General features: G+C 31.2%; 1 protein-coding gene across 2 annotated transcripts in view; it reads right to left on the reverse strand.

The window, feature by feature from the left end:
• Nucleotides 1-19,792, reverse strand: part of LOC133562861 (tetraspanin-18B-like) — a 231,359-nt gene that overhangs the window by 160,329 nt on the left and 51,238 nt on the right. The window lies entirely within an intron of this gene.

Genomic DNA, 19,792 nt, shown 5'->3' on the forward strand with positions numbered 1-19,792 from the left:
CTTTTTTTTGTTTTGCAAATAATAATTAACTTAGAATTTCATGGCTGCAACACGTGCCAAAGTAGTTGGGAAAGGGCATGTTTTCTTTTAACAACACTCAATAAACGTTTGGGAACTGACGAAACTAATTGTTGAAGCTTTGAAAGTGGAATTCTTTCCCATTCTTGTTTTATGTAGAGCTTCAGTCCTTCAACAGTCCGGGGTCTCCGCTGTCCTATTTTACGCTTCATAATGCGCCACACATTTTCCATGGGAGACAGGTCTGGACTACAGGCGGGCCAGGAAAGTACCCGCACTCTTTTACTACGAAACCACGCTGTTGTAACACGTGCTGAATGTGGCTTGGCATTGTCTTGCTGAAATAAGCAGGGGCGTCCATGATAACGCTGCTTGGATGACAACATATGTTGTTCCAAAACCTGTATGTACCTTTCAGCATTAATGGTGCCTTCACAGATGTGTAAGTTACCCATGCCTTGGGCACTAATGCACCCCCATACCATCACACATGCTGGCTTTTACACTTTGCGCCTATAACAATCCGGATGGTTATTTTCCTCTTTGTTCTGGAGGACACCACGTACACAGTTTCCAAATGTAATTTGAAATGTGGACTCGTCAGACCACAGAACACTTTTCCACTTTGCATCAGTCCATCTTAGATGAGCTAGGGCCCAGCTTAGCCAGCGGCGTTCCTGGGTGTTGTTGATAAGTGGGTTTGGCTTTGCATAGTAGAGCTTTAACTTGCACTTACGGATGTAGCGACCAACTGTAGTTACTGACAGTGGTTTTATGAAGTGTTCCTGAGCCCATGTGGGGATATCCTTTACACACTGATGTGGGTTTTTGATGCAGTACCGCCTGAGGGATCAAAGGTCTGTAATATCATCGCTTACGTGCAGTGATTTCTCCAGATTCTCTGAACCTTTTGATGATTTTACGGACCCTAGATGGTAAAATCCCTAAATTCCTTGCAATAGCTGGTTGAGAAATGTTGTTCTAAAACTGTTTGACAATTTGCTTACAAAGTGGTGACCCTCGCCCCATCCTTGTTTGTGAATTACTTAGCATTTCATGGAAGCTGCTTTTATAGCCAATCATGGCACCCACCTGTTCCCAATTAGCCTGCACACCTGTGGGATGTTCCAAATAAGTGTTTGATGAGCATTCCTCAACTTTATCACTATTTATTGCCACCTTTCCCAACTTCTTTGTCACGTGTTGCTGGCATCAAATTCTAAAGTTAATGACTATTTGCAAGAAAAAACAATAGAGTTTATGAGTTTGAACATCAAATATGTTGTCTTTGTAGCATATTCAACTGAATATGGCTTGAAAAGGATTTGCAAATCATTGTATTCTGTTTATATTTACATCTAACACAATTTCCCAGCTCATATGGAAACAGGGTTTGTATTATTTGGAAAAGGCTTCCATGAACCCCCCCAGGTGAGACAACTCCAACTCAGTCCGTCAAGGGAAACCAGACAAGAATGTTTAGATTCAAGCCGACAGGTAAATGAATCATCTTTATTTAGAAACACTTTAATCCTAACGACTCCCCCCCGGTAACGGCGTATGTTGCCTGGCCGTATCCTAGCAACAACCCCCTTCCCCCCGGGTAGCGCTTTTTTTCTAGAGTTCTGTTTTTCCGTGAAAGTGCATCTGATATTCTCGGTTTGCTGCTCTTCCTTTCTCTGCATACATTCCAACACACTGCCTAGCACTCTTTGTAATCATGGCCGACTACCTGCCTGTCACGGCGGGCCGAGGAGGCAGCGGAGCGTGTGGGAGGCAAAGTGAGAAGATGTTAGGGGGGGGGGGCTCACATAGTTGACATACCTTCCACTTGCTGGACCAAGATGAGGGGAAATCTGAACCCACAAGAGGGCGTGGAGGAAGACTGATTGACAGCCATTTTAGTCCTTTGTCTATGGAACGCTTACACCCCCCCTTCTGTCTGGAGGTGACAGGCCAAGCGTGGCAGGATTGCCCCCGCCTGCACTGTACTCGCAGTGTTCCCACAAGGATAGACCGAGGAGGAGGGGAGGGGGAATGTGGGTGGAAAGTAGGACAGGGGCGCCCCTCTTCCCCATCCTCCACAAAGCATTAAATGCACCTGGACTTTCTGCATGCACCAAACAAGATGTTGTTTGTGGCCCCCTTTCGGGTTTGAATGTGACATAAAATCTATCCATCCATCCATTTTGTACCGCTTATTCCCTTTTGGGGTCGCGGGGGGCCCTGGCGCCTATCTCAGCTACAATCGGGCAGAAGGCAGGGTACACCCTGGACAAGTCGCCACCTCATCGCAGGGCCAACACAGATAGACAGACAACATTCACACACTAGGGACCATTTAGTGTCTTCCAATCAACCTATCCCCAGGTGCATGTCTTTGGAGGTGGGAGGGGCCTATCCCCAGGTGCATGTCTTTGGAGGTGGGAGGGGCCTATCCCCAGGTGCATGTCTTTGGAGGTGGGAGGGGCCTATCCCCAGGTGCATGTCTTTGGAAGTGGGAGGAAGCCGGAGTACCCGGAGGGAACCCAAGCAGTCACGCGAAGAACATGCATACTCCACAATATACATTGTGTATTTTGTGTATATTGTGTACATTGTTTACATTGTGTACATTGTGTATTTTGTGTATATTGTGTACATTGTGTATTTTGTGTACATTGTGTACATTGTGTATTTTGTGTACATTTTGTATATTGTTTACGTTGTGTACATTGTGTATATTGTGCACATTGTGTATATTGTGTAAATTGTGTATTTTGTGTACATTGTGTACATTGTGTATATTTAGGGACGGCGTGGCGCAGTGGGAGAGTGGCCGTGCGCAACCCGAGGGTCCCGGGTTCAAATCCCACCTAGAACCAACCTCGTCACGTCCGTTGTGTCCTGAGCAAGACACTTCACCCTTGCTCCTGATGGGTTCTGGTTGGCGCCTTGCATGGCAGCTCCCTCCATCAGTGTGTGAATGTATGTGTGAATGGGTAAATGTGGAAGTAATGTCAAAGCGCTTTGAGTACCTTCAAGGTAGAATAGCGCTATACAAGTACAACCCATTTATTTATTTATTTATTTATATTGTGTACATTGTGTACATTGTGTATATTGTGTATATTGTGTACATTGTGTACATTGTGTATATTGTGTACATTGTGTACATTGTGTATTTTGTGTATATTGTGTACATTGTTTACATTGTGTACATTGTGTATTTTGTGTACATTGTGTACTTTGTGTACATTGTGTACATTGTGTATTTTGTGTACATTGTGTATATTGTGTATTTTGTGTACATTGTGTATATTGTTTACATTGTGTATTTTGTGTACCTTTTGTATATTGTTTACGTTGTGTAGATTGTGCACATTGTGTATATTGTGTATATTGTGTACATTGTGTACATTGTGTACATTGTGTATATTGTTTACATTGTGTACATGGTGTACATTGTGTACATTGTGTATATTGTTTACATTGTGTATATTGTTTACATTGTGTATTTTGTGTACATTTTGTATATTGTGCACATTGTGTATATTGTGTACATTGTGTATATTGTGTACATTGTGTATATTGTGTACATTGTGAAAATAGTTTACATTGTGTACATTGTGTACATCGTGTATTTTGTGTACATTGTGTATATTGTTTACATTGTGTATTTTGTGTACATTTTGTATATTGTTTACATTGTGTACATTGTGTACATTGTGTATATTGTGTACATTGTGTATATTGTGTACATTGTGTATATTGTTTACATTGTGTACATTGTGTACATTGTGTACATTGTGTACATTGTGTACATTGTGTACATTGTGTATATTGTGTACATTGTGTATATTGTTTACATTTTGTATATTGTTTACGTTGTGTGCATTGTGTATTTTGTGTATTGTTTACGTTGTGTACATTGTGTATTGTGTGTACATTTTGTATATTGGTTACATTGTGTATATTGTGTTTATTGTGCACATTGTGTACATTGTGTACATTGTGTATATTGTTTACATTGTGTACATTGTGTACATTGTGCATATTGTGTACATTGTGTATATTGTTTACATTGTGTATATTGTGTACATTTTGTATATTGTTTACGTTGTGTACATTGTGTATTTTGTGTACATTTTGTATATTGTTTACATTGTGTATATTGTGTATATTGTGCACATTGTGTATTTTGTGTGTATTGTGTGCATTGTTTACATTGTGTACATTGTGTATTTTGTGTACATTGTGTACATTATGTATTTTGTGTACATTGTGTATTTTGTGTACATTGTGTACTTTGTGTGCATTGTGTACATTGTGTATTTTGTGTACATTGTGTACTTTGTGTGCATTGTGTACATTGTGTATATTGTGTACATTGTGTACATTGTGAAAATTGTTTACATTGTGTACATTGTGTATATTGTTTACATTGTGTATTTTGTGTACATTTTGTATATTGTTTACGTTGTGTACATTGTGTATATTGTGCACATTGTGTATATTGTGTACATTTTGTATATTGTGTACATTGTGTATATTGCTTACATTGTGTATATTGTGTACATTGTGTATATTGTGTACATTGTGTATATTGTGTACATTGTTTACATTGTGTACATTGTGTACATTGTGTACATTGTGTATATTGTGTATATTGTGTACATTGTGTAAATTGTGTATATTGTTTACATTTTGTATATTGTTTACGTTGTGTACATTTTGTATATTGTTTACATTGTGTATATTGTGTATATTGGGCACATTGTGTATATTGTGTACATTGTGTATATTGTGTACTTATGTATATTGTGTACATTGTGTACATTGTGTATATTGTTTACATTGTGTACATTGTGTACATTGTGTATATTGTGTACATTGTGTATATTGTTTACATTGTGTATATTGTGTACATTTTGTATATTATTTACGTTGTGTACATTGTGTATTTTGTGTACATTGTGTATATTGTTTACATTTTGTATATTGTTTACGTTGTGTACATTGTGTATTTTGTGTACATTGTGTATTTTTGTGTATATTGTGTACATTGTGTATTTTTGTGTATATTGTGTACATTGTGTATTTTTGTGTATATTGTGTACATTGTTTACATTGTGTACATTGTGTACATTGTGTACTTTGTGTACATTGTGTATTTTGTGTAATTTGTGTATATTGTGTACATTGTGTATATTGTTTACATTGTGTACATTGTGTATTTTGTGTACATTGTGTATATTGTTTACATTGTGTATTTTGTGTACATTTTGTATATTGTTTACGTTGTGTAGATTGTGCACATTGTGTATATTGTGTACATTGTGTATATTGTGTACATTCTGTATATTGTGTACATTGTGTATTTTGTGTATATTGTGTATATTGTTTACATTTTGTATATTGTTTACGTTGTGTACATTGTGTATTTTGTGTACATGGTGTATTTTGTGTACATTGTGTACTTTGTGTACATTGTGTACATTGTGTATTTTGTGTACATTTTGTATATTGTTTACGTTGTGTATATTGTGCACATTGTGTATATTGTGTACATTGTGCATATTGTGTACATTGTGTATATTGTTTACAGTGTGTACATTGTGTATATCGTGTACATTGTGTATTTTGTGTACATTGTGTACATTGTGTATTTTGTGTACATTGTGTACATTGTGTACTTTGTGTACATTGTGTATATTGTGTACATTGTGTATTTTGTGTACATTGTGTATATTGTTTACATTGTGTATTTTGTGTACATTTTGTATATTGTTTACGTTGTGTACATTGTGTATATTGTGCACATTGTGTATATTGTGTACATTGTGTATATTGTTTACATTGTGTACATTGTGTATATTGTGTACATTGTGTACATTGTGTACATTGTGTATATTGGGTATATTGTTTACATTTTGTATATTGTTTACATTGTGTACATTGTGCACATTGTGTATATTGTGTATATTGTGTACTTTGTGTACATTGTGTATTTTGTGTAATTTGTGTATATTGTGTACATTGTGTATATTGTTTACATTGTGTACATTGTGTATTTTGTGTACATTGTGTATATTGTTTACATTGTGTATTTTGTGTACATTTTGTATATTGTTTACGTTGTGTAGATTGTGCACATTGTGTATATTGTGTACATTGTGTATATTGTGTACATTGTGTATATTGTGTACATTGTGTACATTGTGTATTTTGTGTATATTGTGTATATTGTTTACATTTTGTATATTGTTTACGTTGTGTACATTGTGTATTTTGTGTACATTGTGTATTTTGTGTACATTGTGTACTTTGTGTACTTTGTGTACATTGTGTACATTGTGTATTTTGTGTACATTTTGTATATTGTTTACGTTGTGTATATTGTGTACATTGTGTATTTTGTGTACATTGTGTATATTGTTTACATTGTGTATTTTGTGTACATTTTGTATATTGTTTACGTTGTGTACATTGTGTATATTGTGTACATTGTGTATATTGTGTACATTGTTTACATTGTGTATTTTGTGTATATTGTGTACATTGTGTATTTTGTGTATATCGTGTACATTGTTTACATTGTGTACATTGTGTATTTTGCGTGCATTGTGTATATTGTGTACATTGTGTAGTTTGTGTATATTGTGTACATTGTGTACATTGTGTATTTTGTGTATATTGTGTACATTGTTTACATTGTGTACGTTGTGTATTTTGTGTACATTGTGTATTTTGTGTACATTGTGTATTTTGTGTACATTGTGTACATTGTGTACATTGTGTATTTTGTGTATATTGTGTACATTGTTTACATTGTGTGCATTGTGTGCATTGTGTACATTGTGTATATTGTGTACATTGTGTATATTGTGTATATTGTGTATATTGTGTATTTTGTGTATATTGTGTACATTGTGTATTTTGTGTACATTGTGTATATTGTTTACATTGTGTATATTGTGTACATTGTGTATATTGTTTGCAGTGTGTACATTGTGTATATTGTGTACATTGTGTACATTGTGTATTTTGTGTATATTGTGTACATTGTGTACATTGTGTATTTTGTGTACATTGTGTACTTTGTGTACATTGTGTACTTTGTGTACATTGTGTATATTGTGTACATTGTGTGTTTTGTGTACATTGTGTATATTGTTTACATTGTGTACATTGTGTATATTGTGCACATTGTGTATATTGTGTACATTTTGTATATTGTGTACATTGTGTATATTGTTTACATTGTGTATATTGTTTACATTGTGTACATTGTGTATATTGTGTACATTGTGTATATTGTTTACATTTTGTATATTGTTTACGTTGTGTACATTGTGTATTTTGTGTAAATTTTGTAAATTGTTTACATTGTGTATATTGTGTACATTGTGTACATTGTGTATATTGTGTACATTGTGTTTATTGTTTACATTGTGTACATTGTGTACATTATGTATATTGTGTACATTGTGTATATTGTGTACATTATGTCTATTGTGTGCATTGTGTACATTGTTTACATTGTGTACATTGTGTATAATGTGTACATTATGTATAGTGTGTATATTGTGTACATTGTGCACATTGTGTATATTGTGTACATTGTGTATATTGTGTACATTGTGTATTGTGTGTACATTGTGTATTGTGTGTACATTTTGTATATTGTTTACATTGTGTATATTCTGTTTATTGTGCACATTGTGCACATTGTGTATATTGTTTACATTGTGTACATTGTGCACATTGTGTACATTGTGTACATTGTGTACATTGTGTATATTGTTTACATTGTGTATACTGTGTACATTATGTACAGTATATTGTGTACATTGTGTATATTGTGTACATTATGTCTATTGTGTGCATTGTGTACATTGTTTACATTGTGTACATTGTGTATATTGTGTACATTATGTATAGTGTGTATATTGTGTACATTGTGTACATTGTGTATATTGTGAACATTGTGTACATTGTGCACATTGTGTATATTGTGTACATTGTGTATATTGTGTACATTGTGTATTGTGTGTACATTGTGTATTGTGTGTACATTTTGTATATTGTTTACATTGTGTATATTCTGTTTATTGTGCACATTGTGTACATTGTGTACATTGTGTACATTGTGTACATTGTGTATATTTTGTATATTGTGTACATTGTGTATATTGTTTACATTGTGTATATTTTGTATATTGTGTACATTGTGTATATTGTTTACATTGTGTATATTGTGTACATTGTGTATATTGTGTACATTGTGTATATTGTTTACATTGTGTACATTGTGTACATTGTGTGTATTGTGTATATTGTGTACATTGTGTATATTCTTTACATTTTGTACATTGTGTACATTGTGTATATTGTGTACATTGTGTATATTGTTTACATTGTGTACATTGTGTATATTGTGTACATTATTTACATTGTGTACATTGTGTATATTGTGTACATTGTGTACATTGTGTACATTGTGTATATTGTGTATATTGTGTACATTGTGTATATTGTTTACATTGTGTACATTGTGTACATTGTGTACATTGTGTACATTGTGTATATTGTTTACGTTGTGTACACTGTGTACATTGTGTATATTGTGTACATTATGTCTATTGTGGGCATTGTGTACATTGTTTACATTGTGTCCATTGTGTATATTGTGTACATTATGTATATTGTGTATATTGTGTATATTGTGTGCATTGTGCATTTTGTGTACATTGTGTATTTTGTTTACATTGTGTATTTTGTTTACATTGTGTACATTTTGTACATTGTGTACATTGTGTACACTGTGTATATTTTGTACATTGTGTATATTAAGTACATTGTGTATATTGTGTACATTGTGTACATTGTGTATATTGTGTACATTGTGTACATTGTGTATTTTGTGTACATTGTGTATTTTGTGTACATTGTGTACTTTGTGTACATTGTGTACTTTGTGTACATTGTGTATATTGTGTACATTGTGTATTTTGTGTACATTTTGTATATTGTTTACGTTGTGTACACTGTGTATATTGTGTGCATTGTTTGCATTGTGTTCATTGTGTATATTGTGTACATTATGTATATTGTGTATATTGTGCAAATTGTGTATATTGTGCACATTGTGTATATTGTGTACATTGTGTATATTGTGTATATTGTGTACATTGTGAAAATAGTTTACATTGTGTACATTGTGTACATTGTGTATTTTGTGTACATTGTGTATATTGTTTACATTGTGTATTTTGTGTACATTTTGTATATTGTTTACATTGTGTACATTGTGTATATTGTGTACATTGTGTATATTGTTTACATTGTGTACATTGTGTACATTGTGTACATTGTGTACATTGTGTACATTGTGTATATTGTGTACATTGTGTATATTGTTTACATTTTGTATATTGTTTACGTTGTGTGTATTGTGTATTTTGTGTATTGTTTACGTTGTGTACATTGTGTATTGTGTGTACATTTTGTATATTGGTTACATTGTGTATATTGTGTTTATTGTGTTTATTGTGCACATTGTGTACATTGTGTACATTGTGTATATTGTTTACACTGTGTACATTGTGTACATTGTGCATATTGTGTACATTGTGTATATTGTTTACATTGTGTATATTGTGTACATTTTGTATATTGTTTACGTTGTGTACATTGTGTATTTTGTGTACATTTTGTATATTGTTTACATTGTGTATATTGTGTATATTGTGCACATTGTGTATTTTGTGTGTATTGTGTGCATTGTTTACATTGTGTACATTGTGTATTTTGTGTACATTGTGTACATTATGTATTTTGTGTACATTGTGTATTTTGTGTACATTGTGTACTTTGTGTGCATTGTGTACATTGTGTATATTGTGTACATTGTGTACATTGTGAAAATTGTTTACATTGTGTACATTGTGTATATTGTTTACATTGTGTATTTTGTGTACATTTTGTATATTGTTTACGTTGTGTACATTGTGTATATTGTGCACATTGTGTATATTGTGTACATTTTGTATATTGTGTACATTGTGTATATTGCTTACATTGTGTATATTGTGTACATTGTGTATATTGTGTACATTGTGTATATTGTGTACATTGTTTACATTGTGTACATTGTGTACATTGTGTACATTGTGTATATTGTGTATATTGTGTACATTGTGTAAATTGTGTATATTGTTTACATTTTGTATATTGTTTACGTTGTGTACATTTTGTATATTGTTTACATTGTGTATATTGTGTATATTGGGCACATTGTGTAAATTGTGTACATTGTGTATATTGTGTACTTATGTATATTGTGTACATTGTGTACATTGTGTATATTGTTTACATTGTGTACATTGTGTATATTGTGTACATTGTGTATATTGTTTACATTGTGTATATTGTGTACATTTTGTATATTATTTACGTTGTGTACATTGTGTATTTTGTGTACATTGTGTATATTGTTTACATTTTGTATATTGTTTACGTTGTGTACATTGTGTATTTTGTGTACATTGTGTATTTTTGTGTATATTGTGTACATTGTGTATTTTTGTGTATATTGTGTACATTGTGTATTTTTGTGTATATTGTGTACATTGTTTACATTGTGTACATTGTGTACATTGTGTATTTTGTGTACATTGTGTATATTGTTTACGTTGTGTACATTGTGTATATTGTGCACATTGTGTATATTGTGTACATTGTGTATATTGTTTACATTGTGTACATTGTGTATATTGTGTACATTGTGTACATTGTGTACATTGTGTATATTGTGTACATTGTTTACATTGTGTACATTGTGTACATTGTGTATTTTGTGTACATTGTGTATATTGTTTACGTTGTGTACATTGTGTATATTGTGCACATTGTGTATTTTTGTGTATATTGTGTACATTGTTTACATTGTGTACATTGTGTACATTGTGTACATTGTGTACATTGTGTATATTGTGTACTTTGTGTACATTGTGTATTTTGTGTAATTTGTGTATATTGTGTACATTGTGTATATTGTTTACATTGTGTACATTGTGTATTTTGTGTACATTGTGTATATTGTTTACATTGTGTATTTTGTGTACATTTTGTATATTGTTTACGTTGTGTAGATTGTGCACATTGTGTATATTGTGTACATTGTGTATATTGTGTACATTGTGTATATTGTGTACATTGTGTACATTGTGTATTTTGTGTATATTGTGTATATTGTTTACATTTTGTATATTGTTTACGTTGTGTACATTGTGTATTTTGTGTACATTGTGTATTTTGTGTACATTGTGTACTTTGTGTACATTGTGTACGTTGTGTATTTTGTGTACATTTTGTATATTGTTTACGTTGTGTATATTGTGCACATTGTGTATATTGTGTACATTGTGTACATTGTGCATATTGTGTACATTGTGTATATTGTTTACAGTGTGTACATTGTGTATATTGTGTACATTGTGTATTTTGTGTACATTGTGTACATTGTGTACATTGTGTATTTTGTGTACATTGTGTACATTGTGTATATTGTGTACATTGTGTATTTTGTGTACATTGTGTATATTGTTTACATTGTGTATTTTGTGTACATTTTGTATATTGTTTACGTTGTGTACATTGTGTATATTGTGTACATTGTGTATATTGTGTACATTGTTTACATTGTGTATTTTGTGTATATTGTGTACATTGTGTATTTTGTGTATATCGTGTACATTGTTTACATTGTGTACATTGTGTATTTTGCGTGCATTGTGTATATTGTGTACATTGTGTAGTTTGTGTATATTGTGTACATTGTGTACATTGTGTATTTTGTGTATATTGTGTACATTGTTTACATTGTGTACATTGTGTATTTTGTGTACATTGTGTATTTTGTGTACATTGTGTATTTTGTGTACATTGTGTACATTGTGTACATTGTGTATTTTGTGTATATTGTGTACATTGTTTACATTGTGTGCATTGTGTGCATTGTGTACATTGTGTATATTGTGTACATTGTGTATGTTGTGTATATTGTGTATATTGTGTATTTTGTGTATATTGTGTACATTGTGTATTTTGTGTACATTGTGTATATTGTTTACATTGTGTATATTGTGTACATTGTGTATATTGTTTGCAGTGTGTACATTGTGTATATTGTGTACATTGTGTACATTGTGTATTTTGTGTATATTGTGTACATTGTGTACATTGTGTATTTTGTGTACATTGTGTACTTTGTGTAGATTGTGTACTTTGTGTACATTGTGTATATTGTGTACATTGTGTGTTTTGTGTACATTGTGTATATTGTTTACATTGTGTACATTGTGTATATTGTGCACATTGTGTATATTGTGTTAATTTTGTATATTGTGTACATTGTGTATATTGTTTACATTGTGTATATTGTTTACATTGTGTACATTGTGTATATTGTGTACATTGTGTATATTGTTTACATTTTGTATATTGTTTACGTTGTGTACATTGTGTATTTTGTGTAAATTTTGTAAATTGTTTACATTGTGTATATTGTGCACATTGTGTATATTGTGTACATTGTGTACATTGTGTATATTGTGTACATTGTGTTTATTGTTTACATTGTGTATATTGTGTACATTATGTATATTGTGTACATTGTGTATATTGTGTACATTATGTCTATTGTGTGCATTGTGTACATTGTTTACATTGTGTACATTGTGTATAATGTGTACATTATGTATAGTGTGTATATTGTGTACATTGTGCACATTGTGTATATTGTGTACATTGTGTATATTGTGTACATTGTGTATTGTGTGTACATTTTGTATATTGTTTACATTGTGTATATTCTGTTTATTGTGCACATTGTGCACATTGTGTATATTGTTTACATTGTGTACATTGTGCACATTGTGTACATTGTGTACATTGTGTACATTGTGTATATTGTTTACATTGTGTATACTGCGTACATTATGTATATTGTGTACATTGTGTATATTGTGTACATTATGTCTACTGTGTGCATTGTGTACATTGTTTACATTGTGTACATTGTGTATATTGTGTACATTATGTATAGTGTGTATATTGTGTACATCGTGTACATTGTGTATATTGTGAACATTGTGTACATTGTGCACATTGTGTATATTGTGTACATTGTGTATATTGTGTACATTGTGTATTGTGTGTACATTGTGTATTGTGTGTACATTTTGTATATTGTTTACATTGTGTATATTCTGTTTATTGTGCACATTGTGTACATTGTGTACATTGTGTACATTGTGTATATTTTGTATATTGTGTACATTGTGTATATTGTTTACATTGTGTATATTGTGTACATTGTGTATATTGTTTACATTGTGTACATTGTGTACATTGTGTGTATTGTGTATATTGTGTACATTGTGTATATTGTTTACATTTTGTACATTGTGTACATTGTGTATATTGTGTACATTGTGTATATTGTTTACATTGTGTACATTGTGTATATTGTGTACATTATTTACATTGTGTACATTGTGTATATTGTGTACATTGTGTACATTGTGTATATTGTGTATATTGTGTACATTGTGTATATTGTTTACATTGTGTACATTGTGTACATTGTGTACATTGTGTATATTGTGTACATTGTGTATATTGTTTACGTTGTGTACACTGTGTACATTGTGTATATTGTGTACATTATGTCTATTGTGGGCATTGTGTACATTGTTTACATTGTGTCCATTGTGTATATTGTGTACATTATGTATATTGTGTATATTGTGTATATTGTGTGCATTGTGCATTTTGTGTACATTGTGTATTTTGTTTACATTGTGTATTTTGTTTACATTGTGTACATTGTGTACATTGTGTACATTGTGTACACTGTGTATATTTTGTACATTGTGTATATTAAGTACATTGTGTATATTGTGTACATTGTGTACATTGTGTATATTGTGTACATTGTGTACATTGTGTATTTTGTGTACATTGTGTATTTTGTGTACATTGTGTACTTTGTGTACATTGTGTACTTTGTGTACATTGTGTATATTGTGTACATTGTGTATTTTGTGTACATTTTGTATATTGTTTACGTTGTGTACACTGTGTATATTGTGTGCATTGTTTGCATTGTGTTCATTGTGTATATTGTGTACATTATGTATATTGTGTATATTGTGTACATTGTGTACATTGTGTATATTGTGTATTTTGTGTACATTTTGTTTATTGTTTACATTGTGTACTTTGTGTATATTGCATACATTGTGTATATTGTTAAAATTGTGTATATTGTTTACGTTGTGTACATTGTGTATTTTGTGTACATTTTGTATATTGTTTACATTGTGTATATTGTGTATATTGTGTACATTGTGTACATTGTGTGTATTGTGTATATTGTGTACATTGTTTACATTGTGTATTTCGTGTACATTGTGTATTTCGTGTACATTGTGTACATTGTGTACATTGTGTATATTGTGTATATTGTTTACATTGTGTACATTGTGTATATTGTTTACATTGTGTATTTTGTGTACATTTTGTATATTGTTTACATTGTGTACATTGTGTATATTGTGCACATTGTGTACATTGTGTACATTGTGTATATTGTGTACATTGTGTACATTGTGTACATTGTGTACATTATGTATTTTGTGTACATTGTGTACTTTGTGTGCATTGTGTACATTGTGTATATTGTGTACATTGTGTACATTGTGAAAATTGTTTACATTGTGTACATTGTGTATATTGTTTACATTGTGTATTTTGTGTACATTTTGTATATTGTTTACGTTGTGTACATTGTGTATATTGTGCACATTGTGTATATTGTGTACATTTTGTATATTGTGTACATTGTGTATATTGCTTTCATTGTGTATATTGTGTACATTGTGTATATTGTGTACATTGTGTATATTGTGTACATTGTGTATATTGTTTACATTGTGTATATTGTGTTTATTGTGTACATTGTGTACATTGTGTATATTGTTTACATTGTGTATATTGTTTACATTTTGTATATTGTTTACATTGTGTACATTTTGTATATTCTTTACATTGTGTATATTGTGTATATTGGGCACATTGTGTATATTGTGTACATTGTGTATATTGTGTACATTGTGTATATTGTGTACTTATGTATATTGTGTACATTGTGTACATTGTGTATATTGTTTACATTGTGTACATTGTGTATATTGTGTACATTGTGTATATTGTTTACATTGTGTAATTTGTGTATATTGTGTACATTGTGTATATTGTTTACATTGTGTACATTGTGTACATTGTGTACATTGTGTATTTTGTGTATTTTGTGTATATTGTGTACATTGTTTACATTGTGTACATTGTGTATTTTGTGTACATTGTACACATTGTGTATATTGTGTACATTGTTTACATTGTGTACATTGTGTATATTGTTTACGTTGTGTATATTGTGCACATTGTGTATATTGTGTACATTGTGTACATTGTGCATATTGTGTACATTGTGTATATTGTTTACAGTGTGTACATTGTGTATATTGCGCACATTGTGTACATTGTGTACATTGTTTACATTGTGTACATTGTGTATATTGTGTACATTGTGTACATTGTGTACATTGTGTACATTGGGTATATTGTTTACATTTTGTATATTGTTTACGTTGTGTACATTGTGTATTTTGTGTACATTTTGTATATTGTTTACATTGTGTATATTGTGTATATTGTGCACATTGTGTATATTGTGTACATTGTGTACACTGTGTATATTGTTTACATTGTGTACATTGTGTATATTGTTTAGATTGTGTACATTGTGTACATTGTGTATTTTGTGTATATTGTGTACATTGTTTACATTGTGTATTTTGAAGGTAGAAAAGCGCTATACAAATACAACCCATTTATTTTGTGTACTTTATGTACATTCTGTACATTGTGTGCATTGCGTATTTTGTGTACATTGTGTATATTGTGTACATTGTGTATTTTGTGTACATTGTGTATATTGTTTACATTGTGTATTTTGTGTACATTTTGTATATTGTTTACGTTGTGTACATTGTGTATATTGTGTACATTGTGTATATTGTGTACATTGTGTATATTGTGTACATTGTGTACATTGTGTATTTTGTGTATTTTGTGTACATTGTTTACATTGTGTACATTGTGTACATTGTGTATTTTGTGTACTTTTTGTACATTGTGTACATTGTGTATATTGTTTACATTGTGTACATTGTGTATTTTGTGTACTTTTTGTACATTGTGTATATTGTTTACATTGTGTATTTTGTGTACATTTTGTATATTGTTTACGTTGTGTACATTGTGTATATTGTGCACATTGTGTACATTGTGTACATTGTGTACATTGTGTAGATTGTGTACATTGTGTATATTGTGTACATTGTGTACATTGTGTACATTGTGTACATTGGGTATATTCTTTACATTTTGTATATTGTTTACGTTGTGTACATTGTGTATTTTGTGTACATTTTGTATATTGTTTACATTGTGTATATTGTGTATATTGTGCACATTGTGTATATTGTGTACATTGTGTACACTGTGTATATTGTTTACATTGTGTACATTGTGTATATTGTTTAGATTGTGTACATTGTGTACATTGTGTATTTTGTGTATATTGTGTACATTGTTTACATTGTGTACATTGTGTATTTTGTGTATATTGTGTACATTGTGTATTTTGTGTACATTGTGTACATTGTGTATTTTGTGTACATTTTGTATATTGTTTACGTTGTGTACATTGTGTATATTGTGCACATTGTGTATATTGTGTAAATTGTGTATTTTGTGTACATTGTGTACATTGTGTATATTTAGGGACGGCGTGGCGCAGTGGGAGAGTGGCCGTGCGCAACCCGAGGGTCCCGGGTTCAAATCCCACCTAGAACCAACCTCGTCACGTCCGTTGTGTCCTGAGCAAGACACTTCACCCTTGCTCCTGATGGGTTCTGGTTGGCGCCTTGCATGGCAGCTCCCTCCATCAGTGTGTGAATGTATGTGTGAATGGGTAAATGTGGAAGTAATGTCAAAGCGCTTTGAGTACCTTCAAGGTAGAATAGCGCTATACAAGTACAACCCATTTATTTATTTATTTATTTATATTGTGTACATTGTGTACATTGTGTATATTGTGTATATTGTGTACATTGTGTACATTGTGTATATTGTGTACATTGTGTACATTGTGTATTTTGTGTATATTGTGTACATTGTTTACATTGTGTACATTGTGTATTTTGTGTACATTGTGTACTTTGTGTACATTGTGTACATTGTGTATTTTGTGTACATTGTGTATATTGTGTATTTTGTGTACATTGTGTATATTGTTTACATTGTGTATTTTGTGTACCTTTTGTATATTGTTTACGTTGTGTAGATTGTGCACATTGTGTATATTGTGTATATTGTGTACATTGTGTACATTGTGTACATTGTGTATATTGTTTACATTGTGTACATGGTGTACATTGTGTACATTGTGTATATTGTTTACATTGTGTATATTGTTTACATTGTGTATTTTGTGTACATTTTGTATATTGTGCACATTGTGTATATTGTGTACATTGTGTATATTGTGTACATTGTGTATATTGTGTACATTGTGAAAATAGTTTACATTGTGTACATTGTGTACATCGTGTACATCGTGTATTTTGTGTACATTGTGTATATTGTTTACATTGTGTATTTTGTGTACATTTTGTATATTGTTTACATTGTGTACATTGTGTATATTGTGCACATTGTGTATATTGTGTACATTGTGTATATTGTGTACATTGTGTATATTGTTTACATTGTGTACATTGTGTACATTGTGTACATTGTGTACATTGTGTACATTGTGTACATTGTGTACATTGTGTATATTGTGTACATTGTGTATATTGTTTACATTTTGTATATTGTTTACGTTGTGTGCATTGTGTATTTTGTGTATTGTTTACGTTGTGTACATTGTGTATTGTGTGTACATTTTGTATATTGGTTACATTGTGTATATTGTGTTTATTGTGCACATTGTGTACATTGTGTACATTGTGTATATTGTTTACATTGTGTACATTGTGTACATTGTGCATATTGTGTACATTGTGTATATTGTTTACATTGTGTATATTGTGTACATTTTGTATATTGTTTACGTTGTGTACATTGTGTATTTTGTGTACATTTTGTATATTGTTTACATTGTGTATATTGTGTATATTGTGCACATTGTGTATTTTGTGTGTATTGTGTGCATTGTTTACATTGTGTACATTGTGTATTTTGTGTACATTGTGTACATTATGTATTTTGTGTACATTGTGTATTTTGTGTACATTGTGTACTTTGTGTGCATTGTGTACATTGTGTATATTGTGTACATTGTGTACATTGTGAAAATTGTTTACATTGTGTACATTGTGTATTTTGTGTACATTGTGTACTTTGTGTGCATTGTGTACATTGTGTACATTGTGTATATTGTGTACATTGTGTATTTTGTGTACATTTTGTATATTGTTTACGTTGTGTACACTGTGTATATTGTGTGCATTGTTTGCATTGTGTACATTATGTATATTGTGTATATTGTGTATATTGTGTGCATTGTGCATTTTGTGTACATTGTGTATTTTGTTTACATTGTGTATTTTGTTTACATTGTGTACATTTTGTACATTGTGTACATTGTGTACACTGTGTATATTTTGTACATTGTGTATATTAAGTACATTGTGTATATTGTGTACATTGTGTACATTGTGTATATTGTGTACATTGTGTACATTGTGTATTTTGTGTACATTGTGTATTTTGTGTACATTGTGTACTTTGTGTACATTGTGTACTTTGTGTACATTGTGTATATTGTGTACATTGTGTATTTTGTGTACATTTTGTATATTGTTTACGTTGTGTACACTGTGTATATTGTGTGCATTGTTTGCATTGTGTTCATTGTGTATATTGTGTACATTATGTATATTGTGTATATTGTGCAAATTGTGTATATTGTGCACATTGTGTATATTGTGTACATTGTGTATATTGTGTATATTGTGTACATTGTGAAAATAGTTTACATTGTGTACATTGTGTACATTGTGTATTTTGTGTACATTGTGTATATTGTTTACATTGTGTATTTTGTGTACATTTTGTATATTGTTTACATTGTGTACATTGTGTATATTGTGTACATTGTGTATATTGTTTACATTGTGTACATTGTGTACATTGTGTACATTGTGTACATTGTGTACATTGTGTATATTGTGTACATTGTGTATATTGTTTACATTTTGTATATTGTTTACGTTGTGTGTATTGTGTATTTTGTGTATTGTTTACGTTGTGTACATTGTGTATTGTGTGTACATTTTGTATATTGGTTACATTGTGTATATTGTGTTTATTGTGTTTATTGTGCACATTGTGTACATTGTGTACATTGTGTATATTGTTTACACTGTGTACATTGTGTACATTGTGCATATTGTGTACATTGTGTATATTGTTTACATTGTGTATATTGTGTACATTTTGTATATTGTTTACGTTGTGTACATTGTGTATTTTGTGTACATTTTGTATATTGTTTACATTGTGTATATTGTGTATATTGTGCACATTGTGTATTTTGTGTGTATTGTGTGCATTGTTTACATTGTGTACATTGTGTATTTTGTGTACATTGTGT

Source organism: Nerophis ophidion, linkage group LG12, assembly GCF_033978795.1.
Source record: "Nerophis ophidion isolate RoL-2023_Sa linkage group LG12, RoL_Noph_v1.0, whole genome shotgun sequence".
Lineage (NCBI taxonomy): Eukaryota > Metazoa > Chordata > Actinopteri > Syngnathiformes > Syngnathidae > Nerophis > Nerophis ophidion.